This window comes from Schistocerca serialis, chromosome 6, assembly GCF_023864345.2.
Source record: "Schistocerca serialis cubense isolate TAMUIC-IGC-003099 chromosome 6, iqSchSeri2.2, whole genome shotgun sequence".
NCBI classification, from domain to species: domain Eukaryota; kingdom Metazoa; phylum Arthropoda; class Insecta; order Orthoptera; family Acrididae; genus Schistocerca; species Schistocerca serialis.
In genome coordinates this window covers 409,111,599-409,138,807 of record NC_064643.1, presented here as the reverse complement: position 1 = coordinate 409,138,807, position 27,209 = coordinate 409,111,599, and the positions used below count along the sequence as shown (strand labels likewise).

At 38.8% G+C, this 27,209-nt stretch overlaps 1 protein-coding gene across 5 annotated transcripts in view; it reads left to right on the top strand.

The window, feature by feature from the left end:
• The window catches only part of LOC126484226 (peroxisomal membrane protein 11B), a 135,153-nt gene that overhangs the window by 89,349 nt on the left and 18,595 nt on the right, over positions 1–27,209 (top strand). For 4 of the 5 annotated variants that reach the window (XR_007587826.1, XR_007587824.1, XR_007587825.1 and 1 more), the window contains one exon: positions 20,865–22,331. The exons of the other annotated variant lie outside the window; for it this stretch is intronic. The gene's annotated coding sequence lies outside the window, so the exon portion shown is untranslated. Of the gene's footprint in view, positions 1–20,864; positions 22,332–27,209 lie in introns of those variants that run through there. 5 annotated transcript variants of the gene reach the window in all.

The following is a 27,209-nucleotide window of genomic DNA, read 5'->3' as shown; positions in this document are numbered from 1 at the left end:
GAGGGATCAAGGGATCACCAATTTAGTATTGGAGGGCAGCGTGGGGGGTAAAAATCGTAGAGGGAGACAAAGAGATGAATACACTAAACAGATTCAGAAGGATGTAGATTGCAGTAGGTACTGGGAGATGAAGCAGCTTGCACAGGATAGAGTAGCATGGAGAGTTGCATCGAACCAGTCTCTGGACTGAAGACCACAACTACTACTATATCATGTTATATTTTGTATTAGTAATTTCAATCTCTAAAAGCAAGCTGTATCTTGCAGTGATGTGTTTCCAATACGCAATGTTCTCTTTATATTTACAGTTTGTGATCAATTGGAAATGTTGGTGCTAAACATTTGATCTTTAGTTTTTTTCTGTGATGTCAATTGCATTTTCTTTGGCTACTTTTGAGGAGCAAATAGTTTGGAGGCCGTTCAGATACTGCTCAGTTTCAAGTATGTGGTGAGTTCTTGTAAGAATTGCCAATCTGACCCAGAAAAATGATTTGGAGTTTTTCTGTGCTTAGAAAAGCAAATCTTATACTACATTGGTGCATGACTAGTGGTTTCATCGCAAAAGAGGAGTAGTGAAGTGTGACAATCAAAAATGAAACTGGTACTGAAGAAGAGTATGAGTGCCAGTTTTATATGGTGGTGTCACATAAAAGGAAATAATTGGCACGAGGAACAGTGCTTAGAAGAGAGAGGTTTTTGGTTTGAAGTTAGCAGAGTACCAACAAATGCCTTTTTACGACTCACATAATTTTGGATGTTTAAATTTGGCAGCAGATATATGTCTTAGGAGTTACAGCTTGGCAATTAGTATAGTTGATTGGAACCAGTACTGTAGATCAGCTTGTATCTGTGTTTAGAGAAAAATTAAAAACTTGGTGAGAAAAATGGTAATTATGTACATTGATGATTTCCTATTTGGGAGAGGCAATAATGCTCAGGGCGATGGGCATTTGTCACTTTTGAAAGAGGGCACTAATAAGGTTTTCTCCTTGTTGGCGAAGAGAATACCAAGGAGGTACCTTTGGACCTAATAAAGGAAAATATATCACCTGGAACAACAGTGTGTGTTTCAGCTCGTACAAGTGCCCAGAGTACAAAGGATTCAGTCGCCTCTCCATAAGCCATAGCCTCCATTTCAAGGGTCCAAAACCAGGAGCACATATAAATAGCTTAGACGGAATGTGATCTGATATTAAGAACCTTAAAAGTACCAAGGCAGTGCAAAGAGTTGTTTACTTCTAATTTATTTCAATATATATGGAGAAGACAAAATAAAGACATGTACTGAACGATGGCAGCTCATAAATGACTTTATTTGCAGGTATACCATTAATGAAATGAATAAGTCTTTAGTAGTCTACAGTTTGCTCTATATGTATTCAAAACAATTATCGATGACAATTTTTCACTTTTAATAGCAGGCCGCATTTTCTGTATTGTTTCTATTTGCTCCAGTATTCATTTCCTTGAAAGTTATATGATTTACGATGAGGTTCTGGGGTCTTTCGTACCTACACAAACTGAAGCAGTGATATACCGGGTGATCAAAAAGTCAGTATAAATTTGAAAACTTAATAAACCAGGGAATAATGTAGATAGAGAGGTAAAAATTGACACACTTGCTTGGAATGACATGGGAGTATTGCTAGACGCGTGAAATATCTCTTGCGCGCGTCATTTGGTGATGATCGTGTGCTCAGCCGCCACTTTCGTCATGCTTGGCCTCCCAGGTCCCCAGACCTCAGTCCGTGCGATTATTGGCTTTGGGGTTACCCGGAAGTCACAAGTGTATCATGATCGACCGACATCTCTAGTGATACTGAAAGACAACATCCAACACCAATGCCTCACCATAACTCCTGACATGCTTCACAGTGCTGTTCACAACATTATTCCTCAACTACACCTGTTGTTGAAGAATGTTGGAGGACATATTGAGCATTTCCTGTAAAGAACATAATCTTTGCTTTGTCTTACTTTGTTATGCTAATTATTGATACCCTGATCAGATGAAGCGCCATCTGTCGGACATTTTTTGAACTTTTGTATTTTTTTGGTTCTAATAAAACCCCATGTCATTCAAAGCATGTGAGTTAATTTGAACCTCTCTATCTACATTATTCCGTGATTTATTCAGTTTTCAAATTTATACTGACTTTTTGATCACCCGGTGTATGAAATTCTTCCTTCTAGTCAGCTCCTTTTGCCGATTCTATTAGTATTGCTTTGCTTCTATGTTCTGCCACATACAGAAAGTGTCTTTTTGACTTGGCAGAATACCCACCCCTTTACCAATTTCACTATGCCAGATACGGATTTGTGTTTCTGCTGTTACATACTCCCTGCCAACTAGTTCATTATTCAGGAAGCACATTTAGTATACTCTTTTCTTGATTCATTACAATTTGCAGCACATTTATTTCCAAAATTAGACATGTGAAATAAGGTGATTGCTATACATACCTCTTTCAAATATCATGGTGTGTGCAATCAGAACATCTTTTCCACTTGAAAATGATTCCTTATGCTGATTTTCCTACTACCTCCATTTCTCGGATAACTATATTCTTTGCTAGGTAGCAGAGTCATTGTGTAATGCCACTTCTGAAAACATCTCTTTCATGGTATACACAGTGGTCTACTGTCAGTCTCACAAGACTACTAATCTATAAGGTAGGCATGAATTTCCTTCCTGTTGCCTCTGATGTCATAGTGACAATATTTGAACTGACTTTATGACTGGGTGAAAGATTCTGACTTCTGAAACTATCTGTTGTTGCCAACATTCATTCATATTTAAGACACTTTTTCTGATGAATTAATCAAAAGTGCAAGGTAAACTGAGAAGAGTTATTTAACATCATAGAAAAAACTTGGAGTATTTCGACACATATTCCATTTGGATATAGAGGAATGTTCTATATGAGTGTCGGCTTTGATCAAGTGACGTAAGAAATGGGCGACAAACACCATAAACAATATGGTGACTATAATGTGATGTCAGTGGTGATTCTTTCTCCCCCCCCCCCTGCCCCCCTCCCCCTTAAGTGGGCTAAGCTACAGACCATTCTATCACAACTATATTTTTTAGTGTCACATTCATTGGTTTCACCAGCTCAACTAATCTGTCACCTTCCGATCCAGCCTATACCTCAGGCTAAGCTCCAGATCAGTCTGTCACCACAAACAGTTTTATATGCTTTGATGTTTTTTGGGCTTTGCCAGCTAACAGAACTGTGAATATACGAACCGTAAGGTGACATAACCGCAGCCAAAGCTTAAGACTTGGCAGACATTGCTCTTCACCCATTACATATATATACCTTACCTAAATTATCAATGATGGAAGGCAGGGGTCTAATATGAAACTTTTACCCACAGATTGTCATTTATGTTAGCACTGACAGCTCTTAGGCAGTGCCATTTCTTGGTCACATTTCACATAACAATCATAATTATAATGTGTACATGGAACTGAGAGAGAGGCTGTTGCTGAGCAGCAGTCATACAATAAGTTTTAAATGAACGCACCGCTATTTGACTGTATTAGTCTTTATTTTATTCTGACCAGGTTTCGGCACTTTTATGCCAAGTACTCGAAAATGGCATAAAAGGCCGAAACATGGGTATAATTAAATAAACAACAGTACAGTCAAATGGTGACATGTTTGTGCTCATTTAAAAAAAATATACAACACATCTTTTGCTGTTTCTGAGATTATATTTTATGCATCTGTCACATGCATTGATGTATATAAAATACCATATTTGGGCAGTTATTGTGTATGGGTAGTATATACAAAAAGTATAAAATTGTAAAATATATACAAAAATGGGTAAAAACCGATGTCATTTGTCACGAACCACTCATAGAGTGAGTTGGTCTTAATGGCATTTTACATATATGAATATGAATGTGTGTGTGTCACAGATGTATGCAGACTGTTAAAAAAAGTGTCCAATATTTTGAGTGGTCCAATAAACATCAACTCTAAAATGCATACCTTAAGAGTTATGATCACGTCTTCAGTAGAAGAAATCTTTCGCAGTAGTGGAAAAAATACTCGTAGCTCTTATCGTATGCATTCGAGAGCCTTTGGACTTTTTTCCTTGTTTTGGTGGGTACTAACAGCTCTCAAAATATTACATTGTTGTGCCTTGTATAAGCTCAGAAATAACAAGATAAATATGTAGTATAGACACTTCGGCTTATGTCAATTCCATGATGACAGTTGTCAAATATGACCAAGAAATGGCACTGCCTACACACACACACACACACACACACACACACACACACACACACACACACACACACACACACACACACATTGAAATAACTTCAGTGACTTGTCTGTACAGTTGAGGATATGGCTCTTGGAGTAATGTGTTACGAGAGTCTAGTAAATTCTGCAGTAAAGCTGTGAGTACCGGGCGTGAGTCGTGCTTCGGTAGCTCAGTTGGTAGAGCACTTGCCCGCGAAAGGCAAAGGTCCTGAGTTCGAGTCTCGGTCGGGCACACAGTTTTAATCTGCCAGGAAGTTTCAATGTTCCAGTAAGTATTTTCCCACCTCATAGTAGTACAGTGGTGTGTTAAACACTTTGCATGGCCTTCAAACTATACAAAACGTGAAGCCGTTCCCATTCCTCATTGAATGATTTGGCTTCTTCACTATTTTTTGATAAGTGTGTAGACACCATGGTATTCCTAGTGCAGAATGTAAATCTAATTTAACACAACTGGTATTGCTAGCAAACTGTGACAAGCTGAGTGCCTCACTGTAGCAGAATTGGGTTCCAGCCTTTTACTTTTCTTACTCATGCCCCAGCCCCACTCGCTAGGAGCACTGGGCAGGAGCGTGGCGAGAGTACTTGCACTTGGTGGCCACTGTTTGGCCAGGCCTAATGTAGGTTTTCACAGCTGCTGTTTACTTTCAGTGCAATTCACGCTGAGGCAATAAGATACGGCATGCAATGCATGGTACAGTGCAAAAGCAACAGTCATTGGCAGAATTCATTGATGCATAGTGGAATTGACTTAACTGGTTCACATGGGGATGACAACCATACAACACCAATATGTATCTCTGTCATATTGCCCAACGCAACATGGAGTGCTGTTCTCTCCACACCACTTGTGTTGTACAATATAAGGCAGGTAAAATCTCAGGTCATTCAGTGTGCCTCCAGTGTTTTATCTAGATGAAGCAAAGCTACATCTGTCTTTGTAGTCAGTTTCTCACTAAAACTTTTACTTTTCGCATAAAAAACTCAAAAACATGTTTTGAGATTTGTGCATGTTCTCCATTATGCAGGCTGTCTCATCTGATTTTGAGATAAATATTCAATAAACATATCATACAGTCTGATGTGACAGTTTAATACTTAACTGGTTTCCTATTCAGTATTGTTCATATTTATTGTGTTAATTGACATATAAGTAACCCACTGGGCATAGTTTGAAAAAATTGCTGTAAAGACTGTAGTTGCTTGTCTGTTCACATTTGGTGGATTTTAGGAGATAGATTGCTGTATACAAGTAACATATTGAAACTATTTTTGACCGTGAAAAGCCACGAAGAAGCTGGCAACTCTCTCTCTCTCTCTCTCTCTCTCTCTCTCTCTCTCTCTCTCTCTCTCTCTCACTGTGCTGCCAATTCTGGCAATACTCTTGGCTGGAGAGACTCGGCTACTCATTGTCTATTCTGGGTCTGATACAATCTTTGCCAGGGGTTGGCCACTTTTTAAAATAAAAATAAACAGCTCCCATATGACATATGAACCAGATAAAGAAGCTACTGTTAAGTTGAACATAGGTGCATCCAGTGTTAAATAACATACTCCAGTTAAAATTGTTAAAGTTTAAGTAATAAAGTTAATTGTCTATAAATTCATACTGTAATTTGTAAGCTGGTGATAAGATATTATGTTATTAAGTGAATTGAAATTAACTCGAGGCCCCAGCAAAGTGGTTAGCAAACTCATTATATAAAAAATAAATAAGATAGCTGTAAAATATAGACATTGCTCACAGTTAAAATTAACTGAAGTTAAACTCCACACTAGCTCAACTAAACGGGAGTCTAATCAACAGACAACGTATTAAACGTGTTAATTAGTAACAGAAAATGTTCAAAGTTCCTCACTGGCAAAATGAGTTAAGTTTAGACTCGGTGCAATTAATTAAGAGTACGTATCATCTTAACATGCAAAATTACAAGTTCTGCTAAACAACTAGTGGAAATAAAGAGTTCTGACCCCTTCAGACTGACTCTTAAGTCCCTGATGAATTCATGCGAAATATGTTAGTGTCATGACCAACAAAACAAAAAATTTTTATCACGAGAAACACGCAGCTGGATCACAGCCCTGACCAGCATGCTTCTTACCTCTCTAAACCTAATCAAAACAGTGCCAAAGAGTAAGATAACCACCACCCTTTTAAGTAATTGGCCCTCGCCTCCCCTACGCAGAAACACCCTGCATCCATGTTATTTAGTGCACCTCTGTCATCTACCTGGCTAGCAGCCTGTGATGTGTAGTGCACTCCTGACCAGTTCAGGGGCACTCTAGATTTCTTAACTCTATGGCGCAAGTCCAGGAAATCGCAGCCTGGCTTGTCACAGAACCTTTGAAGTCTCTGGTTCAGTCCTTCCCCTGGACTGAGAACCAGGTGGCCATGATTAGTTCCAGGGCCAGTGGTGCAAATTGAGAGTTACGTTGAAACTCCGTGTGCAAGGATGGTCTTGTCAGCTTTCTTTTTCAGTCGCTGGTATGACCCAAGTATGTCATTGTAGCCCAGACTATAGGCATTGTTTGTTCTGCATGCGACACAATCTGTGGTTAGTTGCACTCCATTTCCTTAGTGGCTGCCAGAATAGTATCTTCAACATGTTGAATAAGGCCCACAGACACCTGGTATTCTTTCCTGTCACTTGCTTCATTTCCTTAAGAGGTACTATTATTCACTGTATATCTGAACTGCCCTCTCTTGACATGGGATGAAACAGACGAAGTGTGTTCCCTTGGCTCAGTTTCAATGCAACACAGCACCTCGAACTTGTTGGTTAGGGGAATCAGTGTAACAACCAGAGTCTACCCTGTTCCGACATGCCGCTCACTGTCAAGTGGATGAGTAATGATAGACCCCCTACTTCCTGAAGAGGGAAAAGGATCCAAAGGAGAGGATAGTATTTGAGGTACCTTTGGTACCGGTACTGTAGGTTCATGATTCTTGGGAGCTCTTCACACACACACAGATTTGCAGCAGTTGCGAATCATTTGCAAGTTATCAGAGTGAGTTTTAGCTGCTTATGAACATCGACCAACTCGTCCCCGTGTTCAAAAATAGCATTCACAGTGCAACTGTGTTACGGCTGGTGCAGTGTATTACAGGACTGTGAACAAATAACTTTAAACAAAACCTGCTGACTGTCTTCCATTCTGTTGAGCTAAAAAATTACCAATTTCCTATTTCTGTTAAGGCATCAGAAAAAATTTTGATAAAAAATACTAGTTCCGTAAAACTTTTTGATGTTAGTTATGGTCATCAACAAATTTGAAATAGAGTTAATACATGATGAATGTAGATAATATATACTCCTCTTGAAGGGAACACTAGATGTAAGATAATGTTAGTCACAATATCTGAACACCAATTTACTACAGATAGGATTAAGCACGGGGCAATAGTAACTACAGAAAATTCTCAAAAATATATGTTTATTTGCATTTATATAAACCGAAATTCAGTGCGATCTATTCTTTGGCAGTAAATATTAATCGCAAACAGTGATTTTCTACAAAATAAGTTATCCATAATACTTGTACTGGTAACTTGCAAAAATTTTCAAAAATATAGCTTCATAAGTATCTGAAAGTTCTTGAAAATAAACTGTTCCTTGTGTAATTATACAATGAAATTAGAGGACTATGATTTCGAATGAGGATAGGCATACCAATCTCAAAAATTTTAAAAGAGTACAAATAAGTTTAAGCCTATAATTGAAAATAACAGTACTTTACTGCAAGTGTTTGAAATTCTGCAATACAAACCAGTATTTATATAATTGATGAAAGATTATGCAAAAGTGACATGAACAGTAAAATGTTGCAAATTTGAGAATATCAAATCAGCACACAAATCTGGCATATGCGGTCTCACACACAGACGTTCAGATCACATATTTACTTCAAACTTTGCGCACCTTCAATAGTTCGTTAGGTCAACATAATGTGCAACTAGAAAGACATACTACTCAAACATTTTTTAAAAAATCTCACGTTTTATGAATCAGTGATTTACTGGTGCATTGTGAACCTGAGCACAAGCTGGCGACTGTTGCGTGGTAAGTGTTCAGACTTTGTAATAAGTGGCGTAATGGATCAAGACCTTCTCATATTTTTTAATTTATATTTTTTTCTACACTAGTCATGTTATTTCATGTATATTCTATTTGAAAGGTAATAAGATGAAAAGATATGCATATTTGCATTAACTTTTATTGAATTTTCATTATAAAAATAAATAGTGTGTGACTTTTATTTCTATAGGCAAGTTAAAAATTTTATCGACTGCCTTCAAACATGTTCATATTTGACTGACAGTGAACGAGAATTGCTTCTCTTGAAGATGCTATTAAAATACTTTCAATTGTACATCGCCGATTGTGGCACCAATATTTGCAAAAATGTTCCATTACAAGTCGTTTAACAAATTGTCAGACAAAAAGAGAAATTTCAGTATGTCAAGGGGCTTTGTTTTTCTTAGAAACTCCGAAGATTCCTTTTCCACACAGGAAAACTGCATTCATTTGACAAAGATGATGCTGTTTCGCTTTGTTTCCCATGTCTGTGTGAAAAATATTATCCTGCAACTCATAATGTTCAAAGCACATCAAACTATTAATCAATACATTACCCTCATATTCTGGCACATTTTAACTCTGTATTATTGAATAAAGTTATTTACACTTTTATTTATTGTGATTTACTTGGGCTTCCAAGCCTGTACCTCATCATTGAACCTGTATGCAGATCGAAGTATCCACGTGAAAAGCTGTTCTCAGTACCTTACCTGATCGCTGGTATAAGGGATTTCATAAGTCATGACAAGCATACATTTTCAGGAAAACTGTATTTGATCATTGGTTGTCAATAATTATAATATTTGTTGTGATTATAAAAATTAATAAGCAACCAAATAACACTGGAAATTCAATAATATGACCTCTAGTGCTGGAAAAAAATAAAAATTGAGAGGGAGAGCGCGCAGGACTCAATGCATCAGTCCAATGATTAGAGCTTGAACTTAACCACACGACCACCTCCACCTCCAGCTCGTGCTCAGGATTGCAACACACTGGTATGTCACTGATGTGTGAAACACTCTTGCAGTTTTTTCCTAAATAGTACTTCTTGCTCGTTATGTTGTCCTAATGGACTACTAAAAGTGTACAAAGTTTGAAGTAAATCCGTGATCCAAACGTCGTAACGTCCCTTTGTTAGCTGATCCTGACAAAAATTTCTACACTGCTATGCTGAAGATGATCAGTGCAACATTAGTTTCTCAGTGAAAGTCACGAAAATATGCACCACTGACAAAGCACACCTTTTGTTTGGAGTATTTAAATTGCAGTTGTTATAACACTTGGTGGTCTTATCAGAAATAAACTTTTCATGGTGGCATTTTTGTCATTCATACACTTTGACTAACTTGCTGTACAAGTCAAAAATTTGTGTCCTACTTTGTCAGGCTAGCTGATACTAGTTGCTCTGAAAAGTGCAATTTTGGAGTTTATCTCATTGAGTTTTTCTCATTTTGGAGTTTTTCTCATTGAGACATCACTAGAAACTGAGACATCACTAGAAACTGTAGCCACACTGTTTGCTACTTATAGCATTGTATGAGTGCACCCAGTACTTTATTTATTTATTTTTTTGAGCCTTAAACAAGAAGCCACAATGTCTCTTCAAAAGAGCCCATGATTGCAACAGAAACAGAAATGAGATTTTGTGCGAGTCGCCTTGCTTGTCGTGTCATCCCATTGGGAACAAAACAAGAGTGCCACAGCAATAAATGTTGCTCACTTGACATTTATTGCTACATGTTGTATTGTGTGTCATATCATCTCTCTGAATGGCGCAGTAGTTAATTTTAACGCAGTTGGTTTTTTGACTGGCATTAGTAATAGGATTTTCATCCGAACTATGCTATTGACAGGTGATTACGTAACAGTTTCAAGCTCTGGTTGAATTACAGAAAAAGATGAAAGAGTATAATTTTGAAATCTTGTACAGAACAACAATTTGGGTCGGTAGTCTGTTGCAAATTGATTGTAATAACAAACGTGTTAAAAGCCTAAATTCTTTGGTTGTGCATTTTTACTCCCAGAGAAAGCTAATATTAAACATACAATCAAGAAATTTAACAGCATTTGTGGAACAATAATTGGGAAAGAATGTTGAAATTTTAAGACAATGGTGGTATCACTAGGCATGCATTATTGTGAAACATCTTTCTTTACTAGAAAGGAAAGGAAAGGAAAGGAAAGGTATAATCTTGGTGTCAGAAATTTATCATTTTACTGATTGTGGTGTAGTGAGAACATACAGATTACATAATGAAGCTGTGTTAATTTAACAAGTTTTACTGCGTAAATTAGAAAATAAATGAAATATCATTAGAACCCAAGTTTCATACAGTGCCAGTGAGTGATGCATGTTTACAAAGATCAGTGTAAATACCAGCCTGTTGTTTCCACAGACTAGGGATACCAAAAACCAACAGTGAATGGGGTTGTAATAGTTTGGGTGGCCTGATATTTGAAATTGGCAATGAAGATTTTAGTTTTTTTCATGTATCTCAATTTACCCCGAGTACTCAGTTCACATTGCACGGTTCTCTCTCTCGCATTTCTACAAACTTTGTTCAGTGTTTCACAAGTTTTTTGATTCCGTTGGAAAAAAGTTTTTTGTTTGCACCTGTAGCAAATTTTACCACATCAATGAGTTCGGCACTGGTTACAAATATTCTTCCCCTGATTGCTTCCTTCAATGATCCAAACATGTGGAAATCACTTGAAGCCAGGTCTGGAATGTATGGAGGGTGTTTCAGCAATTAGAATCCCAACTCCTTTATTGTTTCGGTTGTCCATTTGGCAGAAGTGGCCGAGTGTTAACTTGCTGCAGGATGACGTCTTTTCAGTTTTCCACCACATTTGCGTCTGATTGCATGCTTCAGTTTAATTTGCAACACATCAAAATAGTTCTCACTGTTCACAGTTTCACCTCTTGGGGTGAAATGAATGGCTACCACATATTCCATGTCCAGGAATAGTGTTAGCATAATCGTACCAGCTGATGGTTGACATTTAAATTTCTTAACTTCTGGTGATGGGTGTTTCAAAACCATGCTTGCAGCCTTGCTTTCTGCTTCATGACAATGCACACACGTTTTGTCTACAGTAACGATTTGCTATAAAAATCCATCTCCCTCATGATGATAATGGGCTAGACGTTTACAAGAGATGTCCATCTTTTGCGCCTTATGCTGCACAGACAGATCTTTCTGTGCCCACATTGTGCACACATTCCGAAAATTTAGTCCATGTGAGATGGAATATGCTGAACAATGATGGATATGTGAAGTATTGGCCCAGTACCACACCCTCGATGACTTCCAAATTGTCCTCAGTTGTTGTCAGAGGCCTGCCTGATCTCTCCTTGTCACACAAAGTAGTTCTTACCTGTTTGAAGTGCTCTGTCTATTCATAGATCTTGCTTCGTGATAAACAGCTGTCACCATACTGTGCTTGCATTCAACGAATAATTTCCACAGGCTTAACACCTTTTGAAAACAAAAAGTGAATACTCCCCTTATTTCCTCTTTAGTGCGGATTGACAGAGGAGCTGCCATGTTTGACGGTTTGCTACAATACAACAACGTGGGAATAAGAGTGATGGGAGAATATGTTGTGTAAAATTGTTGCAGATGACAGTACTTCAGCCCTGGATACTAGCAGTGTTACGAAGTCCAACCGCGAGAAATCGCAGAAGTCCCTCTATTTTTTGACTTTCCCTCTTGTTTGACCTGTGGAATCATATGAGTTTGTAACTTGCTGTTTCCTTACATACCTAATTATCCTTTTTGCTGTATTTAAGTGGCTAATATTAAATTTTGAACAATATTGTGACAACTTTGGCACAGAGAAAGCTATCTCTGGTAGTCTTCCATGAAAGCTAAATGAGTTGATCATTGAGCTCACTTCTCATCAAGGAAATTTTGTTTGACTTCCATTGGGTCATGGCTCTCTTAGCATTGTGAAGTACAAATCTGTCAAGTAGTTAATTAATATACTCAATCTCGCCAACTCGGTTCGCATCTGCACCCAACAATCGCAGCCCTGTCCATACTAAAGTCTGTGGAAAACTAAACTGTGCAGATAAATGGACTATCAGCACGTGCTGCGCAACTCTTCTGTAGACCCAGACGAAAACGCACGAACTGTGTCTAGTAATACGCAGATACTCAAAAACCTAACTACTGAAGCACTCAGGTGAAACTAAATAATTTGCCCTTAATTAGGAACTTGTAATATGTCACAAAATAGGTTTACTTTCTGACGCAAATGAAAACGCAGACAACTGTGGCTATTAGATATTAAATTTACATGGAGAAACTCAAGAAACTACACTATTAAAGCACACAGATGATATAATAATATTCACTCCTGTTTAGGAACTCATAAATATCACAAAAGCGGTTACTTCCCTGTTGCTGCATCTGTCTCGGTCGGCTATTACTGCCTGACTGAGTTACTGGGTACATAGAAACACAGCAGAGGAAAGGAAATAAATTACTAACCTGACTATAGCAGATGTTGAAGTTGACCACCATTCACCTCTTGGCACTTTTGGTCTCTGTTTAGCAAGTTGCTCAAGGTGGATTGAAGCTGAACTGCTGGAATTGCTGCAGTTGCATTCCAAATGTTGTGTTGCAGGTCGTGAAGACTAAGAGGGTTGCTGCGATTCATCATACATGTGAGGGCTTCCCACACAAAGCAATTGTACACTGACAGATCAGGTGACCTGAGCGGCCAGCTAGGACCGCTACCAGACAGTCTTCTGCTAACAACTGTCATGCAGAAAGATTGTGCAAATTTGCTCCAAGGTTTGGCTGACTGTATGGGTAGTTGCTCCATCCTGTCGGAAGTAACTGTAGGTCTTTTCCCCCTCTGTTAGTGCTGCCACAAATAGTTTCAAAATTTGGGCCATGTAATGTACTGAAGTCAGCATCTTATGAAAGAAGATGGAACCAATAATACAGCATGCAGATTGTTATATCAGAGAACAGCCACTCACAAAACAGGAGGCACTGAGGAGCATATGCTGGTTTTAATGCATGAACAACTGACACTAAGTGGGGATGCAGGTGGAGGTCCATGTGGAGTATTTGTCCCCATGATTGACGTGATATGTCGGTCTCTTGTTACAGACATTGGGTGGATTTGCTAGAACTCGAAGCATTTTCTGGTGAACTGCAGCCACATTTTCTGGTGTGTGGGCATGTTTCAGAATGTTTTTTAACCTGTTCTTGGACTAAATGTTGCATGGCACTCTGTGCTGGCTCTTTGACACTTCTCAGCAATCAACTGACCGCACCCTTTCCACAACTTTGTCATCACAACAAACACCCGCTGCTCCACTGTGAGTACCATTGTCCTTGTACTGCTCCACTCACACCAACACACCCAGTGTGGATCCCATGGCAGGTGTACACGTGGTTGTGTGTGTGTGTGTGTGTGTGTGTGTGTGTGTGTGTGTGTGTGTGTGTGTGTGTGTCACAGGGTGTGGTTAGGTGCATTCATTCACGTCTAACAATATCCACTTGTCTGGGCCAATTCTTCAAATTATTCCTTCTTATTTGTTAAGAAGTGCACAAATATGTATCTGCTTGCATCATTCAAGATTCTCATTAAATATATATTGCCTGCCAAACTTGGTACATCAGTAGATCCCACGAGATCACTGTGGACAAGTTCTAAAGTGACTGTTTGTTCCTTCGAATCTGGTGATACAGTTTTGGAAACAGTCTTAATGTCAATTTACCTGCCAAACAGTCTTCACACACATTTATTTTATCCTTTTCGCAATCTGATCCCAGAACTGATTGCTATTTCATCATGTTATTTGATTGTACTCTTCCTAATGTACATCATTCAGTGATGTTGGAATATCAACATTCGACATATCTGTTGTCTGCCCATGGCTTTGTATTTATGTAATATAAACAAATTTTATGTTGAGTTCTTATGAGTTGTCTTCCAGAGTCATTGTAGATCTTGCAACCGTCTTTATCAAAAATAATCTTTCTATTGTTTTCAGTGAGCTGGGACACAGATAAAATTTTGTGCTTGATCTCTGGCACAAGTAGTGTATTCTTAACTACAAATTCTTTAGGTAATGTTTGTGATTAACAATCTTTGCCCTTACCGTATCGTTCTCTGTGGCTTCTATTTTTCTGCATTCAGCTGTAGTTGTGTCTTCAGTTAAAATATTTATCATTTTTATGAGCAGCTGAAAAATAATTTTCAGCTGGAACCATGTGATGAGTTGCCCCAGATCCACTATTCAGTTACCATTATTCATTGTAAGTGTACTGATATGAATATAATAGGGAAACATTCCATGCGGGAAAAATATATTTAAAAACAAAGATGATATGACTTACCATACGAAAGCACTGGCAGGTCGATAGAAACACAAACACACACATACATACACCCAAAATTCTAGCTTTCGCAACCAATTGTTGCTTCGTCAGGAAAGAGGGAAGGAGAGGGAAAGACGAAAGGATGTGGGTTTTAAGGGAGAGGGTAAGGAGTCATTCCAATCCCGGGAGCGGAAAGACTTACCTTAGGGGGAAAAAAGGACAGGTATACATTCGCGCGCGCACACACACACACACACACACACACACACACACACACACACACACACACACACACACACACACACTGAAATGTCTGCTTGTGTCTGTGTATGTGCGGATGAATATATATATGTGTGTGTGTGTGTGTGTGTGTGTGTGTGTGTGTGTGTGTGTGTGTGTGTGTGTGTGTGTGCGCGCGCATGCGAGTGTATACCTGTCGTTTTTGCCCCCTAAGGTAAGTCTTTCCGCTCCCGGGATTGGAATGACTCCTTACCCTCTCCCTTAAAACCCACATCCTTTCGTCTTTCCCTCTCCTTCCCTCTTTCCTGACGAAGCAACCATTGGTTGCGAAAGCTAGAATTTTGTGTGTATGTATGTGTTTGTTTGTGTTTCTATCGACCTGCCAGTGCTTTCGTATGGTAAGTCACATCATCTTTGTTCTTTAGCACATATAATTGTTGATGTTCTTTCCCATACTGTTTTCGGATATGTCAGATATTGTATACACATTTGCTGTTCATTGCATATGGAAAGTACAGTTTTTGGTAGTGAATTACCGCGATATGACACACAGACCTTTTCATCAGCAATTTATGCAGCTTCGAGGTTCCATATCACCATCTCAATTACAATCCACAAATCAGAATGTATTAGAAACAAAACGGAGTGAATTACACTTCCTGACTGTATCAAATGAAAATTATTCTCAGTGCTGTGTCTGTCCTCGGTCATTTCTATATATTTCACTTTGTCTTACAAACAATTGAAAATCAATCTACATCTACGTTTATACTCCGCAAGCCACCCAACGGTGTGTGGCGGAGGGCACTTTACGTGCCACTGTCATTACCTCCCTTTCCTGTTCCACTTGCGTATGGTTCGCGGGATGAACGACAGCCAGAAAGCCTCTGTGTGCGCTCGAATATCTCTAATTTTACATTTGTGATCTCTTTGGGAAGTATAAGTAGGGGGAAGCAATATATTCGAAACCTGGACAGCAAGCTACACCGCGATGCAGAGCGCCTCTCTTGAAGAGTCTGCCACTTGAGTTTGCTAAACATCTCTGTAACGCTATCACGCTTACCAAATAACCCTGTGACCAAACATGCCGCTCTTCTTTGGATCTTCTCTATCTCCTCCGTCGACCCGACCTGGTACAGATCCCACACTGATGAGCAATACTCAAGTATAGGCCGAACAAGCATTTTGTAAGCCACCTCCTTTGTTGATGAACTACATTTTCTAAGGACTCTCTCAATGAATCTCAACCTGGCACCCACCTTACTAACAATTAATTTTATATGATCACTCCACTTTGTCATTCCATACGCATGCTCCCAGATATTTTACAGAAGTAACTGCTACCAGTGTTTGTTCCGCTATCATATAATCAAACAATAAAGGATCCTTCTTTCTATGTATTCGCAATACATTACATTTGTCTACGTTAAGGGTCTAAGGGTCAGTTGCCACTCCCTGCACCAAGTGCCTATCCACTGCAGATCTTCTTGCATTTTGCTGCAAATTTCTAGTGCTCTGCATACTACAGCATCATCCGCGAAAAGCCGCATGGAACTTCGGACACTATCTACTAGGTCGTTTAAATATATTGTGGAAATCAATGGTCCCATAACACTCCCCTGTGGTATGCCTGAGGTTACTTTGTCCGTAGACGTCTCTCCATTGAGAACAACATGCTGTGTTCTGTTTGCTAAAAACTCTTCAATCGAGCCGCACAGCTGGTCTGATATTCCGTAGGCTCTTACTTTATCAGGCGACAGTGCGGAACTGTATCGAACGCCTTCTGGAAGTGAAGGAAAATGGCATCTACCTGGGAGCCTGTATCTAATATATTCTGGGTCTCATGAACAAATAAAGTGAGTTGCGTCTCACGCAATTGCTGTTGCCGGAATTCATGTTGATTCCTGCAGAGTAGATTCTGGGTTTCCAGAAATGACATGATACGCAAGCAAAAAACATGTTCTAAAATTCTACAACAGATCGATATCAGAGATATAGGCCTATAGTTTTGCGCATCTGATCGACGACCCTTCTTGAAAACTGGGACTACCTGTGCTCTTTTCCAATCATTTGGAACCTTCCGTTCCTCTAGAAACTTGCGGTACACGGCTGTTAGAAGGGGGGCAAGTTCTTTCGCGTACTCTGTGTAGAATCGAATTGGTATCCTGTCAGGTCCAGTGGACTTTCCTCTGTTGAGTGATTTCAGTTGCTTTTCTATTCCTTGGACACTTATTTCGATGTCAGCCATTTTGTTTGTTTGTGTCAGGATTTAGAGAAGGAACTGCAGTGCGGTCTTCCTCTGTGAAACAGCTTTGGAAAAAGGTGTTTAGTATTTCAGCTTTACGTGTGTCATCCTCTGTTTCAATGCCATCATTCCAGAGTGTCTGGATATGCTGTTCCGATCCACTTACTGATTTGACGTAAGACCAGAACTTCCTAGGATTTTCTGTCAAGTCGGTACATAGAATTTTACTTTCGAATTCACTGAACGCTTCCTGCGTAGCCCTCCTTATGCTAACTTTGACATTGTTTAGCTTCTGTTTGTCTGAGAGGTTTTGGTTGCGTTTAAACTTGCAGTGCAGCTCTCTTTGCTTTCGCAGTAGTTTCCTAACTTTGTTGTTGAACCACGGTGGGTTTTTCCTGTCCCTCACAGTTTTACTCGGCATGTACCTGTCTAAAAAGCATTTTACCATTGTCAGTGTCGGAACAGAAATTTTCGTTTTGATCTGTTAGAGGTAGTCTGAAATCTGCCTCCTATTACTCTTGCTAAACAGATAAACCTTCCTCCCTTTTTTTGTATTCCTATTTACTTCCATATTCGGGGTGCTGCAACGGCCTTATGATCACTGATTCCCTATTCTGCTCTTACAGAGTCGAAAAGTTCGGGTCTCTTTGTTATCAGTAGGTCCAAGATGTTATCTCCATGAGTTGGTTCTCTGTTTAATTGCTCGAGGTAATTTTCGGATAGTGCACTCAGTATAATGTCACTCGATGCTCTGTCCGTACCACCTGTCCTAAACATCTGAGTGTCCCAGTCTGTATCTGGTAAATTGAAATCTCCAGCTGAGACTAAAACATCCTGAGGAAATTTATGTGAAACGTATTCCAGATTTTCTCTCAGTTGTTCTGCCACTAATGCTGCTGAGTCGGGAGGTCAGTAAAAGGAGCCAATTATTAACCTAGCTCGGTTGTTGAGTGTAACCTCCACCCATAATAATTCACAGGAACTATCCACTTCTACTTCACTACAGGATAAACTACTACTAACAGCGACAAACACACCACCACCGGTTGCATGCAATCTATCCTTTCTAAACACTGTCTGTGCCTGTGTAAAAATTTCGGCAGAATTTATCTCTGGCTTCAGCCAGCTTTCCGTACCTATAACAATTTCAGCTTTGGTGCTTCCTATCAGCGCTTGAAGTTCCGGTACTTTACCAACGCAGCTTCGACGGTTTACAATTACAATACCGATTGCTGGTTGGTCCCCGCATGTCCTAACTTTGCCCCGCACCCTTTGAGGCTGTTGCCCTTTCTGTACTTGCCCGAGGCCATCTAACCTAAAAAACCGTCCAGTCCACACCACACAGCCCCTGCTACCCGTGTAGCCGACTGCTGGGTGTAGTGGACTCCTGACCTATCCAGCGGAACCCGAAACCCCATCACCCTATGGCGCAAGTCGAGGAATCTGCAGCCCACACGGTCGCAGAACTGTCTCAGCCTCTGATTCAGACCCTCCACTCGGCTCTGTACCAAAGGTCCGCAGTCGACGATGCTGCAGATGGTGAGCTCGTTCATCCTGGTCCGCAGTCGACGATGCTACAGATGGTGAGCTCTTTCATCCTGCTAGCGAGACTGGCAGTCTTCACCAAATCAGATAGCCGTCGGAAGCCAGAGAGGATTTCCTCCGATCCATAGCGACACACATCATTGGTGCCGACATGAGTGGCCACTTGCAGATGGATGCACCCTGTACCCTTCATGGCATTCGGAAGGCTACTCACTGTAAACATGACACTTTGAGTTGCAGACAGGCACAATGGAAAGAATGTTACACATTGAGCTTTTGGCCAAAGCCTTCTTCAGCATATATATTTTCATTCACGTAAGGAAGCATACCTCACACACACGACCACCCTCTCTGGCAGCTTGGACTGGAATGCTGCCCGAGATGGCAGCCATTTGTCTGTGGGTGAACTCGTGTGTTTGAAATATATGCGCACATCTGTCCTTTTCCTTATATTGTTATTCTAACCTAGAGTCTTTTCATTTTATCGATTTACGTTTTCATCTATTATTTATGTTCCACATTTTGTGTGAATTTTGTTTTATTTATAATCCCTTCTTTCATTTAAATCTTCATGTGGGTTGTTATAACCATAATAAATATTTTAAAATTAATGTTGGTAATAAGATATATTTTGTCAAAGCAAATATGATATTTGCAAAAGAGAGCAAATGAGAAAGTTAATGGCATGCTTAAGGTGATACTGCAAAGGATTAGAAGTAAAAATTTAAAAGCACAATAGGATTCAAACTGACACCCTTCAGAATGAAGGGAAAGTATTTCGGCTAGTACACTACACCACTGCTCTGATTAACACTGTCATTTTTAATGCTGTGGTGTAGTGTGCACAATTTTTTTTCATTGATTACTCGCAAACAAACCTAGGGTGAAAGGCTGGATCGTGTGCAATACCTGGGACCCTAACCTAAACCATAGTAGAGATAGTTTCAAGAGGGCGATTCCTCCCTTGGGGTCCTCTACTTGATAGTATTGTGCCAACAATGTTGTACCCTGTATCTAATAACTGCTGTATCTTGTACCATTATCAAGATAATGTACTACACTCAAAATCATCAGTACACAAGAATATCCTTCCACCTGACATTCATTTGTGCTTTCCCATGAGAGTATGTCAACAGAACTCTCCATTGTGCCAACAATGTTGTACCCTGTATCTAATAACTGCTGTATCTTGTACCATTATCAAGATAATGTACTACACTCAAAATCATCAGTACACAAGAATATCCTTCCACCTGACATTCATTTGTGCTTTCCCATGAGAGTATGTCAACAGAACTCTCCAGCTGTATGTAAAGTAACTTTTCTGTGGAAAATTGTGGTATTGTATCACATCACATGTCATGACTTGTACTTTTGTAGTAAAAGCATCAATATGATTTGGAAATAAGAGCATGGCAGAGAGTATTAGGTGCCTGTTGTTATTGCAGTAGGCACTTCAAAATATTTATTCACATTATTAAATATCTTCAACATTTCGCGGCCCTGTCAGCAACTGTATAAATATTAATTTTAATAAGCAACAGCCTCAGTTGCACCGTTTACCTAGGTTTCAGTAGAGACACCCCAACCTTCTTCAGAATAACAGTAACTACTGTTTGTCCATAGTGGACATCGTCAATCTAAAACTACAGATCCATAAATTATGGGTACCAGTATAGGACTCGTGGCTGCCGCATCGCGGTTGCGAAGTGGGGCCAAGGCAGTTTCAGATAAGTTTTACAATCTGACGATAATTTATGGATTTGTAGTTTTAGCTTGACAATGTCCACTAGGGACAAACAGTAGTTACTGTTATTCTGAAGAAGATTGGGTTATCCCGACTGAAACTTACATAAATTCTAGGTAAATGGTGCAAATGAGGCTGTTGATTATTAAAATTAAAATTAATCCACATTATTATACTGCATTGTTAATGTTTATTAATTTATGTAATTTTGTATTGTCATTCCACTCAGATTCTGTTAACTACCCACACACATAAATAAACAGTAGCAAAGTATTTACATGTCTGGCAGTCTTTGAATGAGATACCAGTTTATTCATCTGTTATTTATGATATGTTGTTCTTATCTTTCTGACAATGGAATTGTACCATTTACAGGTGTGATGGTATACCTCAAACAACAGCATGCTGGCAGTATATAACAACTTGGAACACAGAATGGTTGAGATGCTGCCCACAGGAAAGTTAGAGAGGGGGAAAAAAATTGATTTTAAATCATTCAGTGTTATTAAATAGGTAACTTAAGCCATTGAATTGTATATGTACAGAAGTTTCCAAAGTGGAAACTATATAAATAATTACCATTACATTGTCACTATAGGCTGTGAAGTGTTTGCCATCCAAATGTAATACATCATAAGATCATGTTATAAAAAAAAAAATTGTAGAAGAGTATTTTTAATGGGAATTCCTTATGGTGGTTCATAAATTACCATTCTCCATGTCTCAAGTTGCCACAGTTTAGTTATAATGACTTGACTTGGGGGACTGTTATGCATACGGCAAATGGCTACTCTTGTTTGTGTTGAATTTAATTTGTTGTGAGTTGGTTATATAAATTTTAAATTCATGGCCTATATAAAATTATCCAGAGACCCTTTTACATTAATTGCTGAATCAAATTGTGAATGTATTTTGGAGTTCAAGAATGCTTGCCATTTAATACTGACATTCAATCAAAGAAAGAGCATTACCCATTCTATAAATATGACAACTATTAATGGATGTGGAATAGTATTACTGACTGTGCTTTAATATTTCATAATTGGTTATGTCAGCTTCTGCAGATGTATCCGTGAACTTACATACTTTGTCTTTACTGTGTTTAGGAGCTGCTCTTTCCTCTGTAAGAAAAGTGAAAGTCTCCTTGCAATAATCTGTAAATCAACTAACACTAATATGTATTGTATAAAAAGATTGTTCAGAAAATTATCAAAACAACAAAGACTGCAGTACTACATCCAGGAAGTGCAATTCCCAGTACTGTCAATAGGCACAAATGTAGATCACAGCACTCGAAGCTTTTTCAATAGTAGGTACCTGTCATAAAAGTGTGTCCTCGTAGCTTGGGATTTAAATAACCTGATAGGCCTCACCTTCCTTCATATTCAATTTAAACTCCCCAAGCAATATCTCTTTCCTGCACAAGGACAATGTCATTGGGGGGAGGGGGGGGGGGGGAGGAAATAAGAATGCTATACTCTACTTTTGTGTGTTGTTTTTGGCAGTAATAGAAGTTGCACGTCTTGGAAGGTAAATACTGGCCAGCCTTTCTCATTCTGAGAGTCAGAGCGCATGAGCGCGCGCGCGCGCGCGCACACACACACACACACACACACACACACACACACACACACACACACACACACACACTCTTTATCCTAAATCAGCTAATTTAATTTTTGCGATTTTCCACTGTTTCACCAAAATTATGACAGTTTATACTGTTTTTTTTATTACACTACATAAATGTACAAGCATGAGAAGTGTGTGTACATTCATGCATATGTTCACAGAAAGTGTTGATGTTTTTTAATGTTTTAATCAATAAAATATGACATTCCACTCATTGTACAAGCTTCAAAACGCTATTTCCTTAATTTTTCCATGATTTCAATTTAAAATTTTGTGTGTAGCTTTCTGTGAAAATGCTGAGCATTCTCATGTGTTCAATTAACACTTTCATTGCGAAATCGGTGCAGCCGCGCAGCTCTCCAGTGCAGCCCAGCAACGTGTGAGTGCCGGCCGGTAACACTCTGAAATGTCAGGTACCGCTCGGAGCCAATGCTCCTAAGTACACCTGAGCTACAGGCTGACGTCAAGACCTTGTAAGATCTGTAGGATCATGTCCTGTACTGACTTAATGATGACACCTTAGATGCTTTACTTCAAATACGCTTCGATTGTATTGTGGTCATGTTTTAAAGTCTGTTTGGTGTCTAACACCTATAGGGCTCACAGGCATCATTCAAATGTTCGTGATTTGTTGATAATGTAACAAAAAATACAGTTCAAACAAGCAACAAATCCACTGCATTCAGGAAAAACTTGGATTCCAAAACTCAAATTCTTAAGAAGGAAAAAAAGGAAACTGGATTCATTTGAAATTATATTTACTTCAAATGCGCATTTTTAAGATTGACTCTGATAGAGGTCGTCAGTTTAGTAGCATGTTTACTCCTGGTACGAGAGAATTAGCCATCTACATTTATCTTAGATGCCTAGGGGACGATCGGATGTGTAGAAATTAGTAAGCGAAACACACCCTATGTGGAGGCTTCTCTCGTGTCCCCCATCACTTCAATTGCGGTGCTATTAAAACAAATTTAGCACAACAAATTCTTTTGCAGAAAACTGAAGTGAATGCTTTACAATGCAATAAGAAATAAGTCGACTTAACACAAAAGAAAACATTTTCTGAGTACTCGTGAAAAAAAGTTCTAACCTGTCACTTCATAAAAAGAAACAATGCAATGTCAAAAGAAATAAAAGAAGTTGTCTTTGATAATCGGAATTTCCCCGATATCACGTTTTTGCTACTTATGGGAAATTATACAGGACTTCAAGCAGTATCCAGGTTTGTCTGGGCAGGTTGTACACTTGTATGGTGTATCAGCGCACTTGCCTTGTTCCGCACACTTCTTACACTGCAGTAGCTTCCTGCTTTTGCACATTTGTTTGTGATGTTTCTTGTTCACATTTCGTGGAAATGTCCAGTGGTGGAAGGAAGCCCTTTATAATGTTCATTCTGTAATCATACGTCATTTTATTTCCTGGGTATTTGTTGTACAGATATAGATAATTGAAAACTAGCATGTCAATGACATGAAAGAATAGTTTTTTGTTCACACAAATAATACAAAAACATCTGATCTTGTTTATCAGTCCCAGACATACACGCATTGTACCTAATAATAGGCGAAGGTTTCATGACTATTTGCTGGCGTGCATTCGTCACTTGCTCCATAACATTTGATGTTCTGTGGAAATCTTGGAAACCTCGTCGATCCTTCCATTTTCCAGTCATAACTCCATTAGAATACCGCACAATAGTCTCTACCCTCCCAAGTTTTGCCGATACAATGTCTTCGGGGGTATATTTCCTATTTAATTTCAAAGTACCTGTGGGAAGTGTTTTTAGGTTCAACAGAGTTGTAGCTAAATGAAAAATGTTATAATAATTGTCCAAGTAAATGTGATGACCAACATGCAGCTTTTCTGCCATCAAATGCAAAACGACCTTTTCAGCGTGACCTTTCCCCGCATATCTCCACTACTTCCCGTGTATACAGCGCACTTATTTATGAAACTGTCTGGATTGTTGAGCATGCCCATCTTAATGCCATATTTATTACGTTTGGTTTTTATGTATTGTATAAATGACAGTCTTCCCCTCCAAAGACTCACTGATTCATCTATTGATAAATCTGTTCCCGGGGGATACACTTGAGACAGTCTCGTGTCAAATAACCCAATACAGGTCATATTTTATATAAATGATCATCTGGTTTCGGGTTTCCTGGAAGTGGATTTTTTGCAAAATGCAGATAGCTTAATATGATGAAATACCAGTCTCTGCTTTACTTATCGCTATTCCTCTATTCTCAAACAGCGGTTCTTTCTTCCAGTAGTCTTGTAATCGTGCATATTTAACATTACCCATATGTAACGAAACACCCACAAAAACTAGTGATTTTCCTATACTTAGAGGTTTCCATTTACAGATCCTAGATCCCTCTTTTGTATTTTCCCTCAGCAATAATTTGACTGCGTTATCATTCGTTTCGACAACTACAAGTTGCAACAATTCATCTGTTACCAATAATCTGAAGAAATCCATAGGAGAATTGCCAGCAGGATGAATTTGCAAAACTTCTCCCTTCGTAAGTGGGTGATACTGCATATTATGTGGTTTTTTATGCCAGGAATCACCTGGATTATTTCCGTGTGACAGGTCAGGTTCTTTTTCGTCATAGATTTCCACACAATCGTGATCCGTATCATCAGATTCAGAACTGTCATGAAACAGATTCAAAAGCCTGCTTCCACGCAATTCTTCAGCAGCCTCTAAATGACAACCTCCATGATATGCCTCGTCCCTCACTACACAGGAAATCACTGTTGTCCAGTACACTAAGTAACTGTTCCTCCATCAATTTAACACTTTTCCTGCTCCTTTTCACATTGGAAGACCAAGGTGTCAGTTCATTAGCCGCCATTACGAACAATATAAGTTCGGTAACTGACCACACAGAAGAAAAGTTTACACGCTTTGATGCTAGCTTAGTCGCTGTAACTAAACTGAGTAATCAGACAGCGAGCACGGACGCTTATAAGCATCAACCGCACTGGCTCACGGCTTGTTGTGACGCTTATAAGCGTCAGCCGCAGTGAAAGTGTGGTAAAGACCTACTTCAGCCCAAAAAGACATTCATAGTACAGCAGTTGTCAAATACAGTCTGCGTTTTTAACAGGTTCCTTAACCATGTCAGAAATTGTATATATGGTAATAGGTAATCACACATTTAGAGCTGTGTGCTTTTACAGGCATTTTAGTTAATATAATAATTTATAACTTTCATTTTGGTCTGAATTTATACCATTTTCATTTTATGCAGTCTCACAGTACAGAAAAACAAACCAGTTTTTTAAAATTGTCAGCATGAAATGCAATACAGAAAAATTGGAAACTAATTTATTTATTTTTATAATGTAACAAGTGGTAGGCACTGGTATCAACAAGCTTAGAGCGATATGTGATCGTTCTAAGCTTGTTGATACCAGTGCCTACCAATTTTAATTGTATATTACAGCACTGAGGATGGTCACTAAGTGACCGAAAATCGATTTTGCGGATAATAAAACAAAAAAATACGACCAATGCTGATTCTCCTTCCAATTATATTCCTTCTGCTTATTGCGTTGTATTACAATAGCTTTAATTTAATTTCATAGTGCTTTATGCAAATAAACACCACTTTTGAAGACAGCCATCTCTGTAATGGGCTTTTAAGAATCCTCTTTACTTCAGTGTGAAATACATTAATCCGTACTAGGCATGCAGTTGTAGGTTGCTGCGACCTAATGTTATGTGTAAACATTTCTTCTCGAGATGCTCCATTACATGACAGTTTCCACCCTGTTTCTCACCCAGGTTGTCACTGAACCTTGTCACCCCCTTGTTGACAACTAACTGCAGATTTCATGCCTATTGTTCTCTGTTTATGAAGAGTGCCAGCTTTAATGTTTTAACCAATATTGTGTTAAGTTTTATGTACTAATATTTTGTAATGGTTATCTGTAAGAAGTCTCACATTGGAACATTAATATCTTTTTAATGTGGTTTCACAAAAGACTTTTGCTTCCATGTTTTATTTATACCATTGGACATGATCAGAACAAATAGGGGAATCCTTGCACTTTTGTGTGTCAGCACTCAGCTACTGGTTTTGTGATAATCATGAAGATGAAGATGTGTGCAGTCTAATGTGAGACTCATTAATAATCATTATAAAATCACGCACACAAAACTTGTAACCCAATATTGATTAAAATGCTAAAGTTGACAGTCTTCGTAAACAGAGAACAACAGGCATGAAATCTACAGCTTGTTACATGCTTCCCTGTACTTTATACTTTCATGCATTTCACACTTTTTTGGGTCAGTCTGCCGAAAAGTGTAAAACGATGGTTTTACTGTACAAGAGTGTGGACAGGCAACAAAGTTCGTGGATTTTTCCAAATGTGCTGGGTGAAAATACATACTTTTCCCGGTCCTTCAGGAAATGAAACACAGCAAAAAAAAAAAAAAAAAAAACCAGTGCATTTTGGAAAGATCTTTCATGTGCAGCAGTTTGCATATTTTTGTGTTGTGAAAGTATAAATAAGAATTCCACCAATTGTAGCATGATATCTTTCAAAGCACTGGAATCGAGATTGCAATGCGCTTTTGTCAGCCAATCACAGTTCATGTTACGGGATTCATCAGCCAATGACAGCAGATGTTAAGAGCATATGACTTGTAATGTAGTCACCCAATAGTAACATCAATTAGCGCAAACACGCGAATAGGAAAAGTTAATGGTTTAAATTGATATAAATTCAGTGTTGTTACATGGTAAGCCAAGCTTTCATCTATAATACGGGTCGTCAAACTTTTTTGCTGTTTTTCCGGGGGTATGGTTAGGCAAGACCCCAAGAGCACAGCTAAATTGCAGCAGCTGAATATTTCTGACAAGTACAATTCAAATTTAACTGCTGTGCACTGAACATTTTGTGGGTTGTCAGGCAGAATAAATGTTCTTTAGCAATTCGACTTTCCATACAAAAGTCAATTACGTGTGAAATTGTTCATTTGATATTGTTTTTTGCATAATTAGTAATCTATGAAAGAGCTAAAATAAATGTAAAAAACTAACCTTGAAGCTTGGTCTTTCTTAGTGT